Source organism: Callospermophilus lateralis, chromosome 5, assembly GCF_048772815.1.
Source record: "Callospermophilus lateralis isolate mCalLat2 chromosome 5, mCalLat2.hap1, whole genome shotgun sequence".
NCBI lineage: Eukaryota > Metazoa > Chordata > Mammalia > Rodentia > Sciuridae > Callospermophilus > Callospermophilus lateralis.
The window spans coordinates 40,282,446-40,302,936 of NC_135309.1; the positions used below are offsets into that span (position 1 = coordinate 40,282,446).

The 20,491-nt window shown below is 39.0% G+C and overlaps 1 protein-coding gene across 1 annotated transcript in view; it reads right to left on the reverse strand.

Moving 5' to 3' along the window:
- The window catches only part of Maml1 (mastermind like transcriptional coactivator 1), a 40,665-nt gene that overhangs the window by 19,344 nt on the left and 830 nt on the right, over positions 1–20,491 (reverse strand). The window lies entirely within an intron of this gene.

Below are 20,491 nucleotides of genomic sequence, written 5' to 3' on the forward strand. Positions count from 1 at the left end.
TTCTCATGGCTGATCCTTAAATGATGATGCTCACCTTCATTCTTTTTCACTGAGGTCATCTCCCCAGGTAACACCATCCATACTCAGGCCTTAAGATGACAACCTGGCATAGAACTGGCACTCTTTGTTTTTGGTAGAGCTGAAAGCCCTGCAGATGCTAAGCATATGCTATATCACTAAGTTACACTCCCAGCAGGCACTCAAATATTCACTGAGTGAATATTTAACACATCTTTCTCTTTTGTCCTCTGCTCTAGACTTACATGTTCAGTTGTAAACTGGGAATCTCGATGTATATGTCAGATAAGATATAATCCAAGCTGGGTTTTTCTTTCCCTAAATCCACCGCTTCATCTTGTGCTCCCTGACTAGATGCATGGTTCAATCCCTGTCCTCTCAGATGATTGGACACTGATTCTACTTTCTAAATCTCTCTCCAGTAAGAGATCTAGAGTCTTAGTTCAATTCCTCATTGTTTAAAATCTAGATCACTAAAGTAATTTCATACTGATTTCAATTCCTCTCTGATGTAGCTATTCCTTTATGATATTATCAGAACGATCTCCATAAAACAAACATCAAACCATTTTAAATTCCTTAAATCCCCATCACTTAACAGATAAAGTTCAAATTCCTTAAACTGGCACAAAATGGTCTGTTTGATGTGTTTCTGATTAACTACTTCATGTACTCCGCTAATATTCCCTTGAGATCCCAACTTAAACTGAACTACTTTCAGGACTGAGAATATACCCCCCATCCTGGCAACCTCTACCAATCTTATAAGACTTGGCTCAAACATCATTGTTGTCATATTTTCCCTCCAGACCACTTACTCCACACCAGCTCAAGTTTCTTGATCTTGCTGGGCACAGTAGCACACACTTGTAATCCCAGTAGCTTGGGAAGCTGAGGCAGGAGGATCGAGAGTTTAAAGCCAGCCTCAGCAAAAGTGAGTCACTGAGCAACTCAGTGAGACCCTGTCTCTAAATAAAATACAAAACAAGGCTGGGGATGTGGCTCAGTGGTTGAGTGCCCCTGAGTTCAATCCCCAGCACCAAAAAAAAAAAAACCAAAACCACGTGTCTTCACAACAATTAGTAAATCAATGTTCAGAGCAGTGTTTCCCAAAGTTCAACTTACATGATTCCTTTAAATTTGTCTCTTTCAACTCAGAACTTCTTAGTGCCATATCATCTCTTTCCGATCCCTCTTATTTAAGATGAAAACATCTCTCCTTGCAAAGATTAATTCTCTTCAGTTTCATCTTTTTATTCTGTCTGGACCTGCCTCATCTGACACATTCCTCTTCAAATTCTTTTTCTTCTCACCTCAAAAATAACTTCCATCTGTTTTGCTCTAGAGCAGTGATTCTCAAATTGTGATCCCAGCCCAGCAGCATCAATCAGCATTACCTGGGAATGTACCAGCAATGCTCATTTTCAGGACTTCATGCAGATGGTTTCATTGAGTCAGAAACTCTGGGATGGATGGGGTCCAGGGAGGTTTTAAAAGTCTTCTAGGTGACTGTGATGCATGCTGAGTTTGTGAGCCACTGCTACAGTGGATGGATCTTTCAAACTTATATTCAATTATACATTCCAAAACACCCTGAACAAAAATGCTTCCCAAGCACATTCTATACTTTAGCTACTTCTCTCTTACTCCCTTATCATTAGCTTTTCTAAGAGCATCAACCACTTAGTACTCTCAAGTCAGAACACTCAATGACTTCTAGAACCCCTCCAATGAGCTGTGTATCTTAAGCTCTTTAACAGACAAGAAAACTAAAACTCTTTGACAGCTTAAATGACTTGTCCAAATGGATCTGTTAAGTCCAGAAATTATTCTATCATAAGAAGAAAAAATTCAAATATTATCAAATGTAGTACAGAGAATAATAAAAATAAAAATGTAATAAAGATATCAAGACAGACTGATTTAATAATAGAGTAATGAATACAGAAAGCAGATTGTCAGAGACCAGAGAGAAACTGAGGGTAGTGCACCTCATATATATAATTCTCTGTAATGAAAAACGGAATCTAAAATTTAGGCAAGAAAACTATAATTGTAATGAGGGTTGTCTTTTTTTGTGATTATAAGTGACAGTGAGGTAAGAGTTTCAAAAATGAGAAAGGACATTAGTAAGTGTCTAATAAAGTTTTAAATTCAACTTAGCAAGACCCTATCTCAAAATAAAAAATGAAAAGGGCTGGAGATGTGACTCAGTGGTTAAGCACCCTTGGGTTCAATCCCCAGTACCAAAAGAAAAATAAAAAATTTAAAAATAAACAGGTAGGGGGTTGGGTTTGTAGCTCAGTGGTAGAGTGCTCGCCTAGCACGTGCAAGGCCCTGGGTTTGATCTTCAGCACCAAATAAAAAATAAATAGATAAATAAAGGTACTGACAACTACAGCTAAAAAAATAAATAAATAAATATTTTTTAAAAAAATAAACAGGTAAAGCAGACTTTAGTAACATTTTATTTAACCCACTAACTATATTATCATTTTACAATGTAATCAATATTGAAAATTTGAAAAAAAATTTGGCACCAAGTTTTCAAAATTCAGTGTCTGTTGTATATTTCTAACAAACTCAATTTGGATTAGGCACATTTCAAGCATTTGGAAGTCTTACCTGGCTGATGGCTCCTTCATGGACAGAGTAGTTCTATAAATTAGCCTTGGATATAAGCACTGAATATACAAGAAAGTGCCCTACAATCTGCCACCTGATTTGGGGAGTAGGCCCCTTACTGCTCATAAGACCCAAAACATCAGGCACCTTTGTCCCCTGCACAAACTACTTCCTCACCTCAGATAATCTTGCCTCTCCTTTTAGCAAACTTCTCATTCTCTCATTTGATTTACTCAACAGGAATCTACTGGGAGCTAACTGAGCCAGTCAGCCTGGGGATATAGTGGAGAACAAAACAGACAAAAACCTTGGATCTCCTGGGACCTCCCTCTTAAGTGGGAAGTACTCCTAAGGAAATAAAGCACAGAAAGACAGGGAGTTTGTAGGATGTATGATTTTTTAAAAAAAATATTTATCTATCTATTTATTTATTTATTTTAGTTTTCGGCGGACACAACATCTTTGTTTGTATGTGGTGCTGAGGATCGAACCCAGGCTGCACGCATGCCAGGCGAGCGCGCTACTGCTTGAGCCACATCCCCAGCCCCGGATGTATGATTTTTAAAAAGAATCTCAGGACAGGCCTTACAGAGTGTGTGAAGTTTGAACAAGAATGTGTAGATGTGAGGGTAAGCCACACCAACACCTACTGAAGAAGATCCAGGTGAGGCAGAGAAATGAGCCTTGCAAAGGTTGGGATAGGAGAGTGCCAGGTGTTTGCCCATTAGCAAGTAGCCAGGGAGGCTGAGGCCAAGAGAAAAGGAGTAAAGAGCATCAAGACACGGTGACAGGGGGGGAACGGACAGTAGAACAGGTATGCCAGACTACATAGGGTCTTATGGGTCCTGGGTAAGGGTTGGCTTTTCCCTCAGTGAGATAAAAAACCTGTGCAGTGGTCTGAGCAGAGAAAGAAGACCATTCTGGGCAGAGAGTAGACTGCAGGAGGCCTAGAGCCCTCAGCGAGACCAATTAGGTGGCAGAAATCCAGGTAAAAGAAATGATGACTCAGACTGGGATGGCAGTGGCAGAGGTAAGCAGAAGTGGTCAGATTCTGATTCTGTGTTGAAAGTTGAGCTGGCAAGACTTGCTGATGGACAAGCTGCAGGGTTGGCCTAAGGATTTCTGGGAGAACAGTATCATTGACAGACTAATGTGTCAGGGACACTAGAGTGCAGTGTGAGAGAACAGATGGCAACAGGTGGCAGCAGAAAGGTCCCACTCATCTGAAGTCCTGAAGAGGCTACGAATGAATGAGGTGAAAGATGGAGACAGGCAGAGAAGTGATTTTGCCAGAAGCACAAAGAATTCTATGCGCATCCCCTGGCACTTGACAGCAGAGAGCACACAGTGCCCACTCCAAAGTTTCCTCAGTTTCCAAAGGTGACTGGAGGGTGCGCCACTGGTTCTCCCTAATGCCCACAGCTTTTTGTGCTACCCTCTATAGTGTGGCATGTAAAACACATTATACTAGTGGCCAGTCTCTGTAATATCTCCATCAGCTCTAAGCACAGGGTGCTCCCACATTCACCTGTTTTTCCAGCACCCAATATTGGCCTTGGCTTATCACTGTTGATCAATAAACAGACCCTGAATTCTGCCTGTTGGTTGGAACTGGCCAGTTTGCCAAACCATAAAGAACTCCATGGTTGTCCAGATCTTCTGGCAAAAGCTCATACCTGATTAACAGAGGCAATCATAGCATTAAAAACAGCAACAAAATAGATAAACACTTAGAAAGAAATCTCCTCCCACAAGAGAATATACAGGTGGCACACACTTGTAATCCCAGAGACTTGAGGCTGAGGTAGGAGAATCACAAGTTTGAGGCTAGCCTCAGCAATTTGTTGAGGCCCTAAGCAAGTTAGCAGGATTCTCTCTCAAAAAGAGGTAGAGAAGCCAGGCACGGTGGCGCATGCCTGTATAATCCCAGCATCTTGGGAGGCTGAGACAGGAAGATCGCAAGTTCAAAGATAGCCTCAGCAAAAAGTGAAGTGCTAAGCAACTCAGTGAGACCCTGTCTCTAAATCAAATACAAACTAGGGCTGGGGATGTGGATCAGTGGTTCGGTGCCTCTGAGTTCAATCCCCAGTACCAAAAAAAAAAAAAAAAAGGCTAGGGATATGGCTCAGTGGCAAAGCACCTCTGGGCTCAAACTCTGGTACAAAAATGAAAAGAAGGGCTCAGTAGTAGAGTTGTGGCTCAGTGGTAGAGTGCTTGCTGAGCATGTGTGAGACCCTGGGTTCAAGTCTCAGCACCACATATAAATAAATAAAATAAAGAGACATTTACAACTAAAATAAGTTTATATTAAAAAAAAAAAAATCCCCCACACCAAAAAGAACTATCATTTATTAAGCACCACTTTTGTGCCACACAAAACAACCCTAAGGAAGGAAATTAAAGCTTAGAAAGAGTAAGCAGAGCTAAAAGGAAGAGATCACAAGTAATTGTAGCTCAGAAGCAATGTCAGGGTGTGTGTGTGTGTGTGTGTGTGTGTGTGTGTGCGTGTGTGTGTAATGTGAACGTGGGAGTGACAGCTGTTCACATCTTAATGATACTTAAAGGCACAGTAAAGAACATTTGAGGGGTTGTGAGCTGGCAGCACCCACCTGCAGCTTCATAGCTCCCAGGGGTAGCTCCTTGCCTGCCATACAAAAGACTGGTGTACATATATGCATATATGTATATACACATGTATACACACATGCACAAATACACATAAGTTCTTAACTCTCCACATAATGACTTTTGAAGGCTGCATGCATGGGCTCAAGTTAGACTATAAAACACATCTTAAATTTTTCCAATAAAAATGTTCAGTTATAGCAAGGCATGGTGGCACATGTCTGTAATCTTAGCAATCCAGAAGGCTGAGACAGAATTGCAAGTTTGAGGCCAACATGGGCAACTAAGAAAGACCCTGTCTCAAAATAAAATTTATAAAGGGCTAGGATGTCAGACAAGGAGGTGTACACCTATAATTCCAGTGACTAGGGAGTTGAGGCAGCAGGAACACAAGTTTGAGGCCAGCCTGAGCAACTGAGATCCTGTCTCAAAATAATACTTTTTTAAAAGGGCAGGGGATGTAGCTCAGTGGTAAACTGCTTTCAGGTTCAATCCTCAGTACCATAAAAAGTAAGAAACTAAGAGAAAAAAAAAAAAAAAAAACAGGACTGGACATATAGCTCAATTGTAGAGCCCTTACTTAGCATGTCCTGGGTTCAATTTCCAAAACTTCAAATAAAAAAAAGTTGGGATAAAAGTATGGAAAGGCTAAACTCTCTTGAGTAGAAATGGACACTTGGAGACAACTTGCAGCAGAAACTATAAGTGAATCAGTACATTAACAGTACGCTTGACTCGGGTCTCCAAAGGGCTGCATGAAATACCTTTCATATTTGGAGCTGTAAAGCAACACTAGATTTGATGTCACCTTCTCTATTGCTCTATAGGCTGCCCTGGCAAATGTCACCAGTAACACCCACCAGGTTACATGCAATTTCTCAGCAACCCCTAGCATGGCAAAGACTCTTCTGACCTGAACTCAGTTTCTAAAAATTAGGAACTCTTAATTCATCCTCAACTTCTCCTACTTCCTCCTAAACTCTTGATCAATCACCATATCCTGTTCCTTTTACCATCCAAATATCTGCGGAATCTGGCCCTTTCCTCTGTTCCCACACTGTCACTTTCTAGCTTCTCCTCCTTGTTTTGCCTATACCAATAAAACAGCATTTTAATTGGTCTTCTTGTTGACAGCCCTTCTCTACCTTCTGCATGCACTTTTCAATTGGACCTCTAACACTACCACAGAGATTATCTAAGGTATAAATTTATTCAAGTTTTATCATTATTTAAATCCTTTAAGTGGCTTTCTATAGCACACAGAAAGAATCAAGTGCAAGTTTCTATCCATGGTATGTGATGACTGATTTTGTGTGTCCACTTGACCAGGCTGGGGGATGGACAGCTATTGGTCAAACATTACTGTGGGTTAATTTATATCTGAATTGCCTTCCTTAATGCGCGTGGGACTCATTCGGTCAGCTGCATACCTGAATAGACATACATACATAAGTAAATAAATTAAATAAACAAACAAACAAATAAGAGGGAACTCTAGCAATGACTGATTTGTGCTGGGACTTTTTTTTTCCTTTTGGACTCAAACTGAAACATGGGTGCTGACTACAGATTTTGAGAATTGTCAGCCTCCATATCATGTGAGCCAACTTGTTTAGAGCTCCAATAGCGTATGCAAGGTTTTTATGATTTGGCAAGTTTACCTCTTTAAGTTTACTGCTCCACACATCCTTCTCATACTAAGTTGTCCTTTGCAATATAGTTTTTGTTGTGAAAAGTTTCATATATACCTAAATAACAGTGAAAAGAATAACAATAAAATGATCACCTTGGACCTACTGCTAAGGCCTTAGCACTTTACCTCAGTACTTCTTCACTTTAAAAGTATGGGTCCAGGATCAGCAGAAATGGCATAATTTAGATGGTTCAAAATACTGAATCTCAGCTGGGCATAGTGGTACATGACTGTAATCCCCCCTACGTGGGAGGCTGGGCAAGAGAATCCCAAGTTTGAGGCCAGCCTAGGCATCTAAGCAAGATCTGTCTCAAAAAAAAAAAAAAAAAAATACAAAGGGCTGGGCACATAGCTCAGTGGTAAAATGCTTGCTAGCTGTTGTGAGGCCCTGAGTTCAATCTCCAATACTAAGGAAGAAAAAAAAAAAAAAGTTGAAGCTCAACCTTCCCCACCCCACTTAGACTACATTTAAACAAGGTTTTCAGGTGAGTCATGTGAATGTTAGGTCTGAGAAGCACTACTTAAAGCCCCCTGCACCCGCTCTCTTCATCTTTTCCCAAAGATAACCAATGTCCTGATTTGGGGTTAACTGCTTTTCTTTATAATTCCAACATTGTTATGTTATCTACCCCAAACAATACACTGGCTAGGTTAGAAAATAGAGGACAAGGGCATACTATGTGTGTAAGGAGAGGGCAGCTTGCCTTCTGTGACAGGCGACTCCAGAGGAGGTGAGTGGGTGGGTCTCTGGGTTGTGGCTGAATTCCACTTCTCTGGGAATTGACAAGGCCTCTTCTGGGGAAATCATCAGCAAGATCGTAAGGGCATCTTGGGAAACACAGTTCAGCATAGCTGGGTGCTTGACAAGGCTGAGGTATGAAGCAGGTTCTAGATAGCAGCAGAAATATGTTCAGAGGAAGAGGGCTGCTTCATTTTTTTCTACTTCTAAGTTCACCATGGCCCACCTACAGCTCTGGGAAGAAAAGCCAAGAACTTTCTTGTGTGACATGAATATCCTCAGTAGAGCAGGAGGGGAGAGCATCAGCACATGATCAAGACAAGTCAAGTGCTGAGAACTTGCCAAACTTTCCAGGGGACTGTCTTAGGGGTTAAAAAAGATGGTTCAATGGAAGTGGGGGACGTTGGTGGTAACAATCTATCACTTGGGTCACATTGCTACAGTATGAGTCAGCTGCCCTCCACTTCTGGAGCACAGCTGTCATATTGGGATCACTTTTCCTAGTCCTCCATGAGACTCCTTGTCATTTCTTTTGTATTGAGTCTCCTGTTGCCTGTATCTTATGCCTTACTCTTGATGGATTTAGTCTTTCAATTGGTGGAGCATATTTCCCAGTACATTTTAGAAAAAGGGTATGTATCAGCTTAATTATTTAAATATTTAATCTTTGAAAATGATTTCCTTCAATATCCATTCTTGTTTAATAGTTTGACTAGGTACCTTTTGCACTGGAAATCTAATTTTCTATTTTCCACCTATTTTTCTTTACTATTTATTTATTTTTGGTACCAGGGATTGAACCAGGACTGCTTTGCCACTGAGTCACATCCCCAGTCTTTTTTATTTATTTTGAATCAGGGTCTCACTAAGTTGCTTAGGGCCTCACTAAATTTCTCGGGCTGGCTTTGAATTTATGATCCTCCTGCCTATGATATCACTTGGGAGGCTGAGACAGGAGGATTACTTGAGTTTAAGTTCAAGACCAGACTGAGCAACACAGTGAGGCAGTGTAGTTTGGGGATAGATAACATGAGGGTAGCAGAACTGTGAAGACCCTCTCTGCAGCAGGGATTGGGCAGATACAAATCAGTCTGAGCTCTGGCTGCCTTTGTGCTACATTTAGGCATCAGCTTATTTATCTTCTGGATGGAGTCAGCCTTGTCTGTTTAGCCTTTGAATATTTTCCTCAAGTTGTCCAGGATCTTCTTGGAGGTTCTTCCGGGTCAATCTGCTTTTCATGCTTTGGCTCACAGATCTGGTTAGCTCTTCAGCTTTTTCACAGATCTCTTCCACAAGCAGGAGGGGTTTTGATATCTCATTGATGATCTTGGCCGCTATATTACCTGTGGCCCTGATGTAGTAGCAAAACAGATTCTCTATCTCTCGATTCACAGCAAAACTTTGTAAGTTATTTTTTTTGGGAGGAGAGTACCAGGGATTGAACTCAGGACACTCGACCACTGAGACACATTCCCAGCTCTATCTTGTATTTTATTTAGAGACAGGCTCTCACTGAGTTACTCAGCACCTCACTTTTTTTGCTGAGGCTGGCTTTGAACTCACAATCCTCCTGCCTCAGTCTCCCTAGCAGCTGGGATTACGGAAGTGAGCCATCAAATCCCAGCTATAAGTTCTTTTTTAATGGTGGCTGGTGAAGAATGTGACATCTCTGTCTTTGAGGTCTTGGTAAAATTTCCCAGATAAGAAATACAAACTTCCGGGGTTGGGGCTATAGCTTAGTGGCAGAGCACTTGCCTTGCATGTGTGAGGCACTGGGTTTGATCCTCAGCACCACATAAAAATAAACAAATAAAATAAAGGCATTTTGTTCAACTACAACTACAAAAAAATTTAAAAAAAAAGAAAAAGAAAAAAAGAAAGAAATACAAACTTCCCAGTTTCCATGCTTCAGTGCCTGGCTGCCTGGCAGCACTTTGAAGAGTCAGAGTCATTTCCAGCCCATGCATGGCCTACTTCTCCTCTGCTAATCTTTTCTCTTTGCTTTTTGGATGAATTTCATTATTTATGCTTCATAAATTTCATATTTTTAAAAATTTCTAAGACATTGTTCCCTGAACTTAAAAATTATTGTTCTATAAATATACTATACTGTATTCTCCTGTCAAACTAACATTTCATTGGCCAAAGCAAGTCATACACCCAAATCAAGGGACGAGAAAGTATATACTCTGCCTACTATGAAGCCATGGCAAGGGCATGGACGTATAACATGACAAAGAATGAAGAACTGAGACCAACTGATTATCCAACCCCAACACAATTAAGGGCTCTGACATTCCCATCCATTGTAAATTATTTTAGCAGCATGAAAAAGGAAAACTTAGTCAGGTATGATGGCGTACATCTGTAATCTCAGAGAAGTGAATTAGAAGGATTGCAAGTTTGAGGCAAGCCTGGGCAACTTAGGGAGACCCTGTCTCAAAATAAAAAATATAAAGGACTGAGGATGTAGCTCAATGCTATAGTGAGTGCCCTCAAGTTCAATATTAAAATAAAATAAAAACAGGGCTAGGGTTGTAGCTCAGCGGTTGAGCACTTGCCTCATATGCATGAGGCACTGGGTTTGATCCTCAGTACCACATAAAAAAAATAAATAAAACAAAGATATTGTATCCATCTACAACTAAAAAATAGCAAAACAAAAACAGTTGGGGTAGGGTGGGAGAATCAGTAGGTGAGGAGATGTAGAGTTAAAAAAGTACCCTCAATAATTCTGATATATATGTGCCCTTCTGCTATAGCAAGTATCTTGGATTAAAAATCACTGGTCTATATCTAATAAAATATTGACCTGCAATTTATTTCTTAAAAAAAGGTATGATTTTTTAGAGTTCTTTCACAAATGTGATCTCATCTGCAGAAGCTAAATGGCACAGTGGAAAGAGCTTTGGTAAGACTTTAGTTTGAATGCTAGTTCTATCAATGAGCTGGCAACCTTGGCAAATTAACCTTTGAGTCTCAGATTACTTCCATGTAAAATTGGGCAAATAACATCTACTATGTAAGACTGCTATGAGGATTAAATAACAAAAGGTATCTTTCTTTTTTGTTTTGCTGTATTTCAGACTTAACTCAGAGCCTAGCATATGTTAGGAAAACGATCTACTACTGAGCTACATTCCCAGCCCTTCTAAAATTTTTAAAAATCTTGAGACAGGGTCTAAGTTGACAGACTTTCCTTGAACTTGTGATCCTCCTACCTCATCCTTTGGAATAGCTGGGATCACAAGCATGTACCACCATTGCCTAGCTATATTCTTTCTTTGATTTAACTTCAAAATTACTCTAACCTTGGGTTGGGGATACAGTTCAATGGTAGAGTCACATGGCATGCACAAGGCCCTTGGTTGGATCCCCAGCAACACTCAAAAACTCTATATAATCTTTCTAATTTCATTAGTATACCTTAATTAATAAGCCCTTATAATATTGTTAGAACATTTTCTGGGCCTATGGTTTATAAAACAGATTCTAATTTTAAAAAAATCTGTGGTTAAAAACATTAACATAATGGAGCTGAGGTTGTTGATCAGCAGTAGAACGCTTGCCTAGCACATGCGAGGCTCTGGGTTTAATCCTAAGCACCAAATAAACATAAATAAATAAAATAAAGGTATTGTGTCCAACTACAACTAAAAAATTTTTTTAAAAACCATTAACATAAAACATACCATTTTAACCTTTTAAAGTGTACAACACAGTATAACTCTATATACATTGTTATTGCTAGAATTTCTTCATCCTGTAAAACTGAAACTCTATATCCACTGAACAACTCCTTTGTCCTCCCCTACCCTCAGGCCCCAGCAACCACCATTCTACTTTGTTTCTAAGAATTCTGACTATTTTAGGTTCCTCATATAAGTGGAATCATGCATATTTGTCTTTTTCACTTAGCAAAATGGCTTCCATCATGGCATCCATGTTGTTGCATATGACAGAATTTCCTTATTTATTAAAGGCAGAGTTAATAGTCATTTGTATATATATGCCACATTTTCTTCATCATTCATCTGGTGATGGAAACTTAGGTTGCTCTCACCTCCTACTAGTGTGAACAAAGCTTCAATAAACATGGTTGTGTAAATCAGGGTACACTATCTTACTGCTACAAATTCCACTTCTTCTTTTGTATTTTTTCCTCTTTCCACATTTTTTGTTGGTATATTATAGTTGTACATAATAATGGAATTTGTTGTTACATATTTGTACATGCATATAACATAATGATATAATTTGGCCAATATCACTCCCCAGTACTTCCCTTCTTCCCCCCTCCCTCGCCCTGGGGCCTTTGCTCTAGTAATCTACCACTTCTACTTCTGAAACTGTTCTACCCTAAGACCATGTAGTTTCTGACTCCCAATTCAGGGTCCCTTCCATAATAATACTAACATTCATTCAACAGATATTTGTTTCTTGACTGCCAAATATGTGGCAGGTATTGAGCTGGGCAGACTCTTAGCCTTGCCCTCAAATTGCCAGCAGTCTAACGTAGGGCAGCAAAACACACAATTAAAGCTCAGTGTGTGGCTGTTCTGGCAGAAGTTAAGCACCTAGTTCATCTCCAGGAAAAGGCGTGTGAGCATGGTCCTGAATGGTGAAAGATGTTGGACATGAGAGCAGGGAAAGATCGTATGTGTGAAGAAAACACCTAAGTTTAAAGTTTTAAATTCAATTTCATATATTTTTGTTGCACAGAAATATGCTAGAGTGATCAATAAACATTTTCATACATATTATGTTAAAATAAATCATATCATATGGGGTAAGTATAAAAAATTAAAGTTCCAAGAGAAAAAGGAATGATCTAAAATTTCTATTAAAAGAAAAGCATTCTTTAAATGATTGATAAAAGATAGTATATCACCAAGATACTAACTGGCTACATTTTTTAAAAAATGATAGAACTATTTTATTTTTAAATGTTAATATTTATAATTCTCTGGAAGCGACATCCCCCACAGCTATAAATAGCATTTTTAAAATTCTCTTCCCCCTTTAAAATCATTCATTCATATTAACTATAAGTAGCATTTGTAAGCCTGTATTACATAAATTTTTAAATCTTAGTTTCATTTATTTATTTATTTATGTTTTTGTTTGGCAGTGCTGGGGATTAAATCTAGGGTCTCACTCATGCTAGACAAGCATTCTACACTGGCCACACCTCGAGTCCCTTATTTTAATTTTTTTATTGAAAGAGGGTCTCACCATTCTGCCCAAGTTGGTCTTGAACTCCTGGGCTCAAATTATCCTCCTGGCATACCCTATCATACCTGGCTAAATTTATCATCGCATAAGTTTTACTTAATAAACTCAATTATGGTAATTTAGTATACAATCAGTCAACAAAATAAACACATTATAGTCTCTGATAAGTTTTAAAACTTAGCATAAAAGTTTTGGATGTCAACTTAAAAACATGTGAAGGGGTTTCACAATGTTTCAAAATTATTTAGTCTAAACACCCAATCTCTACTATGCAGGGGGGCTGGGGATATAGCTCAGCTGGTAGAGTGCTTGCCTAGCATGTATAAGGCCCTGGATTTAATTCCCAGCACCACCAGAAAAACAAAAAAAGACAAAAGAAAATAACAAAATAACAAATGCACAAAAGGCTTTTCATGAGCTTAACCTACCTTTCCAACTTCATATTCCAGACTCTGGTTCTTTAAACCCCAAATTAAAAGAACTACTATCATAGTTTGTTTGTTTGTTTGTTTTTTGCTTAATTTCCCAAAGGAATCAAAGTTCTATTAGATGCCACTTAAGTAAGAGCTCATATACTTAGGCATATCAGCATATTGAAGGTTTGGAAACACCCTTAAGGAAATTGTTAAAATTTATTTAGTCCAGTGTCTTCCAAACTTGTTCTACTACAGACATTCCCCCATTCCCTCCTCTCCCACCAGTGTTGGTGATCAAACCCAGCACCTCCTACATACTAGGCAAGCACTTTACCCCTAAGCTAAATGTATCTCCAGCCCCTAGAACTTTCTAAATAACCTATGAAATTAGTGTTCTACAGTATCCTTTGGAAAAAGCATCTAGATAAATCTTAAGACCCATCTTAAAAGTCAATTCTTTTTTTTCCTGGTACCAGGGATTGAACCCAGGGACACTTAACCACAAAGCCTTATCCCCAGCCCCCTTTTTAATATTTTGAGGCAAGATCTTGCTGAGGACCTCACTAAATTGCTGAGACTGGCTTTGAACTTACGATCTTCCTGCCTCATTCTGCCTAGCCACTGGGATTACAGGCATGCACCACTGTGCCCAGCTAAAAGTCAGTTCTTAAAAAAAAAAAAAAAAAAAAATAGTTGTAGATGGACACAACACCTTTATTTTTATGTCTGCTGAGGATTAAACACACATATGTGAGGCAAGTACTCCACTACTGAGTAAAACTCCAGCCCCTAAAAGTCAGTTCTTTAAAGTCTTTCAGATTTCATCCAAGAGGCATCCTTTCCCCAATATTCCCAATGTGTGCTCCCTATTATGTTCTGTGATATAGATCCATTATCTACCACAATTTCTGGCTTCCAGGAGGAGTGCAATCGAAAAGTGGAAATGAAGAAAAGGAGAATCTAATTTCTAAATTTTCAGTTTGGATAACTGGGGTGAGGAAAATACTCAGAGGAAATAAATAAAAGATGTGGTTGGAAAAAGGAAGTCCATTTCAAATATATGGGAAATCATGTGGGAATGGCCAGGAGACAGTAGGAAATATGGAGATCTTGAATGGAGATTGGAAGAATCTTCTTGTTATAGGTGACAGATGAAACCATAAAAGAATTAATGGTACCACCCCTCCCCCCAAAAAAAAGAAAATGATAGAGTTGTCTAGGGAATCTTAATGTTTTAAAAATGTTCAAAGAAAGTTTCTTAAGCTAAAAAGCTAAGAATTCCTCTTTACTACTCATTCCCCTCTATCTTGCCATCATACCCAAGCCAAATAGTCCAGCAACTAAGTCCTTTGACCTCTAACTTCATAAGCTATCCAAAATCTATCTACTTTTCTCCACTCCACAAGTACCACTAGCCCAATGTTCAGATCTCCAATAAGACCAATACAAAAACCTTAATTGAATCCACTCTTGCCCATACCAACCTCACACATGATCTTAATAAACACACCAGCTAGCACCAGAATGATCTTCAAAAACATATCAGATCATATCTTGTTTCTGCTTCAGATCCTGCTACTGCTTCCCACTGCACCTGACTTGATGGTTACTTACCCACCTCTCATGCCAGCTACCTATCAGCCATGCTGCTCCAGATTCACTGACCTACTTTCTATTCTTCATGCAAGCTCAGAAGGTTCCTTTTTCAGAGACTTTATGCTGGTGATCCTAACTGGAATGTTCTTTCTTAGGACTTTTCAGCTAACTGATGGCCTCCCATTCCTCAAGAGCATTTTAAACTGCCACTGTCAGTCACTTGGTATCAATTACTCTTTTAACCTTTGCTCAGCATCTGTATCATAAAATTAACTCTTTCATATTATTTATCTTTTTTCTCTAGAGTTTTAATTTGTCTTGCTTGCTCCTATATCCTTAGTGCCTAGAAATCTCTGGCCCACAGTAGGTGCTTAAATATTTGCTGCATGAGTTAATAAGAGACAGCAGGATAGAGATTGGGGTGGGGGAGGTAGAATGAAAATCAGAAGAGGGGCTGGGGATGTGGCTCAAGCGGTAGTGCACTCGCCTGGCATGCGTGCGGCCCGGGTTCGATCCTCAGCACCACATACAAACAAAGATGTTGTGTCCGCTGAGAACTAAAAAAAATAAATATTAAAATTATCTCTGTCTCTCTGTCTCTCTCTCTCTCTCTCTGTCTCTAAAAAAAAAGAAAAGAAAAAAAAAAAAGAAAATCAGAAGAGAACAGCAGCTAAGAGAAGAATCTTATGAAGACGGAAGTCAAGAAGAACAATGACCAAGAAGTCACTAAATTTGGCAATTCCATCCTTGGTGTTAAGAGGGCAATTTCAGAAGGGTAGAAGAGGTAGAAGGCAGATTACAATAGGCTAATGAGTAAATGGGAAGTTCAAGTGGTAAGGGCAAAGGGAAGGAAGACTACAGAATACTATTTTGAGAGCAAGAAAACACAAAGAACTTGTCAGTATGGAGGATATTTTGTGCATGTTTTCAAGCTGAAAGGAAGGACTCAGATGGGAAGGAGATACTGAATATGCTAGTCTGCTAGAACAGGGTCCCAGATGAAGGAAGAAATGAGATCCTAAAGCCAAAAGAGTCATCTTAAAAAAAAAAAAAAAATCCCACATGATGACAGTATGATATCTGTTTTCATGTTCAGAAAAATGTACTCTCTGGAAATAATTTATTTCTATAATTCTTATATGAGTTTAGCCTACAAAAATTATTATTAAACTGTACGTACATTTTTAACTCTTAGAAGGTACAAACTGGAGTTCTCACAGTTAGACAGTCAGGAGGTATGCATCTTCAGGCGGTTCAAAGTGTAGAGAAGGAAGGAAGGGGAGGAATTGTGCAAATGATAAAACAACAGGCACAACAGACAATAGATGAATTTAGGTAAAGGTTGTGCAATGTTTGTTGTACTTTTTGTGTAGTTTTTCTCTAAGTCTGAAATTATTTATAAATAAAAGGTAAAAAAAAAAAAAAAAAAAAAAAACAGAGAAATTGCACATACTTAAACCAAGTAGGGAAAGCAAATTCCATGATGAATGGTCGGCATGTAACGGTCAAATTTCTTTGTCAACCATCACAACCACTTGGTAAGTTCCTCTGTGCTCATCAGCAGAAGTCTAACAATGGTTGATAAAGAGACTAGGACTAATCCTTTATAGCATTTTACTAAAGAAAGAAAATGCTCAAGAAAATGAAAAGTTATTTTCACTTACCAAATGAATGTTTGCATGAATTGGGTGGATAGTTCTCTATAACTCAGCATTCCCAATAAAAAAGAAGTAAATCCTGTCATTAGAAAACTATTTGTTTTCCAAGAGCAGAGAGTATAAAGAAAAATCTAATAGGCTCATTCCTTAATAACCAGGACAGAAAAAGTCTGAGGCACTGTTTCTGATTCATGTCTAACAGAGCAAGCAGACGGTGGTTAAGACTTTGCTGTGTGTATGTGTATGTGTGGTGTGGCGTGTGTCAGGGGGATATCCTAAGAAGAAAATACCTCAGGTGAAGGTGAACTCTTATAGTAACATCTGATCCCTTTTGAGTTACATAAAAGATTTGCCAGTTAGGTAACTATGGCTAAGAAATGACTACCTAACAATACATAGCACTCTTAGAAAAAACTAAGAATAATATTCCTTCTGTATGGAATATTAATGAGATCAAATACACATGCAGAGTTGTCAGAAATAACAATGAGTTGGACTGGTGGTGAATGCTTATAATCCCAGCTACTGGGTAGACTGACACAGGAGGATGGCCAAGTTTGAGGCCAACCTCAGCTACTTAGTTGAGACCCTGTCTCAAAATAAAAATAAAAAAAAGGACTGGGGATGTAGCTCAGTGGCAGAATGTCTCTGGGCTCAATCACCAATACCACAAAGCAAACAAACAAACAAAAACAACACATTGACTAAGAAGCCCCTTCTCTTTTCCATCTTTCTATGCAAAGCTATGCTCTCCAAGTTAAAAGGCACAGACAAGGAGCTGGGATTGTGTCCTAGTGGTAGAGTGCTTGCCTCACACCTGTGAGGCACTGGGTTCAATCCTCAGTACTATATTAAAAAATAAATAAATAAACAAAATGAAGGCATTAAAAAAAAAAAAAAACTTAAATCACAGGCAAGAATTTCCTCTACCTCTTGAACTGAAGGAGCCATTAAAATGGAAAACACCACTGTTTTCTTAGTGATACTCATCTTCTGGACCCCATTCCAAGGCAAAACAGCTTAGCTATAATCACTTGGAGCCTGCAGTAAAAAGGGTCCCTTCTGCTGGCTGTGGTGGCCACACTTGTAATCCCAGGGGCTTAGAAGTCTGAGACAGGAGAATCATGAGTTCAAAGCCAGCCTCAGCAAAAGCAAGGCATTATGCAACTCAATGAGACCCTGCCTCTGAAAAACATACAAAATAGGACTGGGGATGTGGCTCAGTGGTCGAGTTCCCTAAGTTCAATTCCTGGTACCAAAAAAAACAAAAACAAAACCAAAAAAGTTCCCTTCTCCCAAAAGAGAAAAAGAAGAGTACCACCCACTGTAAAGTTTCATGAAACCCATGCATGAAGGTTTAACATGATAGGACATCAACCCAGTTCAGCATATCTGATCAGGTTCTGAAACCCAAAGGAGTTACCTGCAAGCCAGATTCAAGTCTGAAAACACTCTGAATTAATTTCTCTTCAAAAATTGGTGTGTGGGGCTGGGGTTGTGGCTCAGTGGTAGAGTACTTGCCTAGTATGTGTGAGGCACTGGATTTTAAATAAATAAAAGGTACACTGACCAAAAAAAAAAAAAAAAAAAAAAAAAAAAAATTGGTATGCACCCAATTTCCCTCCAGGGATTCATATATATATGTTTTGGAGTGTGTATGCTTGTTTGACGGTGAGACACAAAAATTCTAAACTCTAACCATAGTCTTAAACAGATGGAATTACTATTAATACACTTTCTAAGGGGTGTTCAAAGCAACTACTTGAATGTAAAACTATGATTTTTTAAATTTTCTTTTTCTTTTTTTTTTTTTTTTTTGGTACTGAGGATTGAACCCAGGATTCTTAACCACTGAGCCACATTCCTTTTTATATTTTATTTAGAAACAGGGTCTCACTGAGTTGCTAAGTGCCATGCTAAATTGCTGAGGCTAGCTTTGAACTCCAGTTCTGCCTTTCTCAGTTTTCTGAACTGCTAGGATTACAGGCATGCACCACTTTACCCAGCCATTCTCCCACGTGATTGGGCACCTCCCTGATTGGGTGTAAGGTGTTCTGGCTAGACTATGTAGGAACTAATCTCCACCCTTTCTAGGTGAGAGAGCCCATCCGTCTGGGGGTGTGACTGACCACTGACCCTGAGACCAATCACTGACCCTGACCTTGGAATGCTGTCCCCCTCGACTTTCATTGGATGGAATTTTCCCCTGAATTTCTTGTTCCCCAATAAAAGACCACTCTCTGGTGTGCCCTGCCTCTCTCTCTCCTGCTAGTCCTGAGTAAGCCTCGCTGCCCCACGGGTGGGGGTGGCTCAAGGCAGGAGCCAGAGGGAGGGCCAAAGACCTGGTCAAAGAAAAAGGTAAATTGAGTTTGTGTGTTTATTTTGATCTCACTAGTTAACTTCTATGCTAAGAATCTCTAGTATGAAGCTAGCGTGCTGGTTGCGCGGTTGACAAAACTATGATTTTTTTTTAAATAAGCTTTCATTATTACTTCATTTGGAACAATCACCCATTATTTCTAAAAATCTCAAGAATTATTAGCAAAGATGGCTCATGAATTTAACCTATTTTGTTCATTTGAAGTTAGAGTACTATAGAAATAGCACCAAGTCTAATAGTAAGTCACTCTACAAACACATGCTGAGAACACATGCTGAGGGTCTAAGATATGTACAGGACTGACCCCGTCTGCCTCCAAGAACTTACAGTCTAGTTGGCAAAATATGTCACTAAAGTGATATGTGACTAGTGCAAATAAATAACCTAGATAATATATTTCCTAAAAGTTTTGAAAGGAGATTCTGACTGCTGTGAGTTAGAGTGGTCAGAAACTAGCTTTAAAGGAAAGGAAGGAGGTGAGCAGGATGGCAGGCTTATGAATGGTACTGAAGAAGGTCCTGCGCGCACACTTTCAGTTTTCTAAATACTTTCATATCCATACTCATTTATTTTGAATTTTATTTGAATTTAACAATAACCTTTATAAAAAGCCCAGCATACTTCCAATTTACAGGCAAGAAAAAAAGGATGAGACCACTCAATAGTCAATACAACAAGCAATGAAACCTTGGTTTTAATCAAGATATTCTGTCTTTAAGTCCAGCAGTAGAGGTTAGTGTGGGAGAGAATGAGACAGTAACTCAACCAGAGCAGAGGATCTGTAGGGGACATGTAAAGATTGGTTGGGTCAAACTGGTGCCAAAGAAATTGAACTTCATTCCTTCAAGCAATAAAAAGGTTGTAGCATTTAGAGAGAAAGGAAAAAAAGACTAAAAGTTGGAAGACCTGTTAGGAAAGAGTAATAATACTATACCCCAGGTGAGAGATAAAACACAATTGCTTTAAACTTTAAACTACCAAAAAACCCATAAAAACAATAAAAAAATTTCTGAAGGATAAATTGTAGATTATAATACCTACTGAGAACACAAAGGGTATAACAATTTGCCAACTATCCAATATCACCAGGAATATTAAATAACCCTTGTAAGTTAAAATTGGAATTGTCGACAACTTTCAGGAATTTCTAGTCCACAAATTTCGGTGTTCCTATACAAGGACTACTTTCATGGAATCCAATGAACAGCACTATGATTTTACTAAGGTTTTCAATGACTTTTTGATTTTCCATGCAGAAGCAGTTAGATTTGGTCAAATGAAGGTTGACTCATTTCCATGTTAAAGCCCTTGATCCTGCTTATAGCACAGGACTTTGCAAAGAGCAAAGACACAATCAACTTTTGCAGAATAAATGAAGCTAGGCCTACTGTACAAGAGTTCTTTACATCACAAGCAACTCGAATGCTAGTCTGTTCTAAAATAAATTTCTCAGTATTTCGGAATCAAGTCCGGAAGAAAATCTTCCAGCTAACGTTCTTCAGCCTT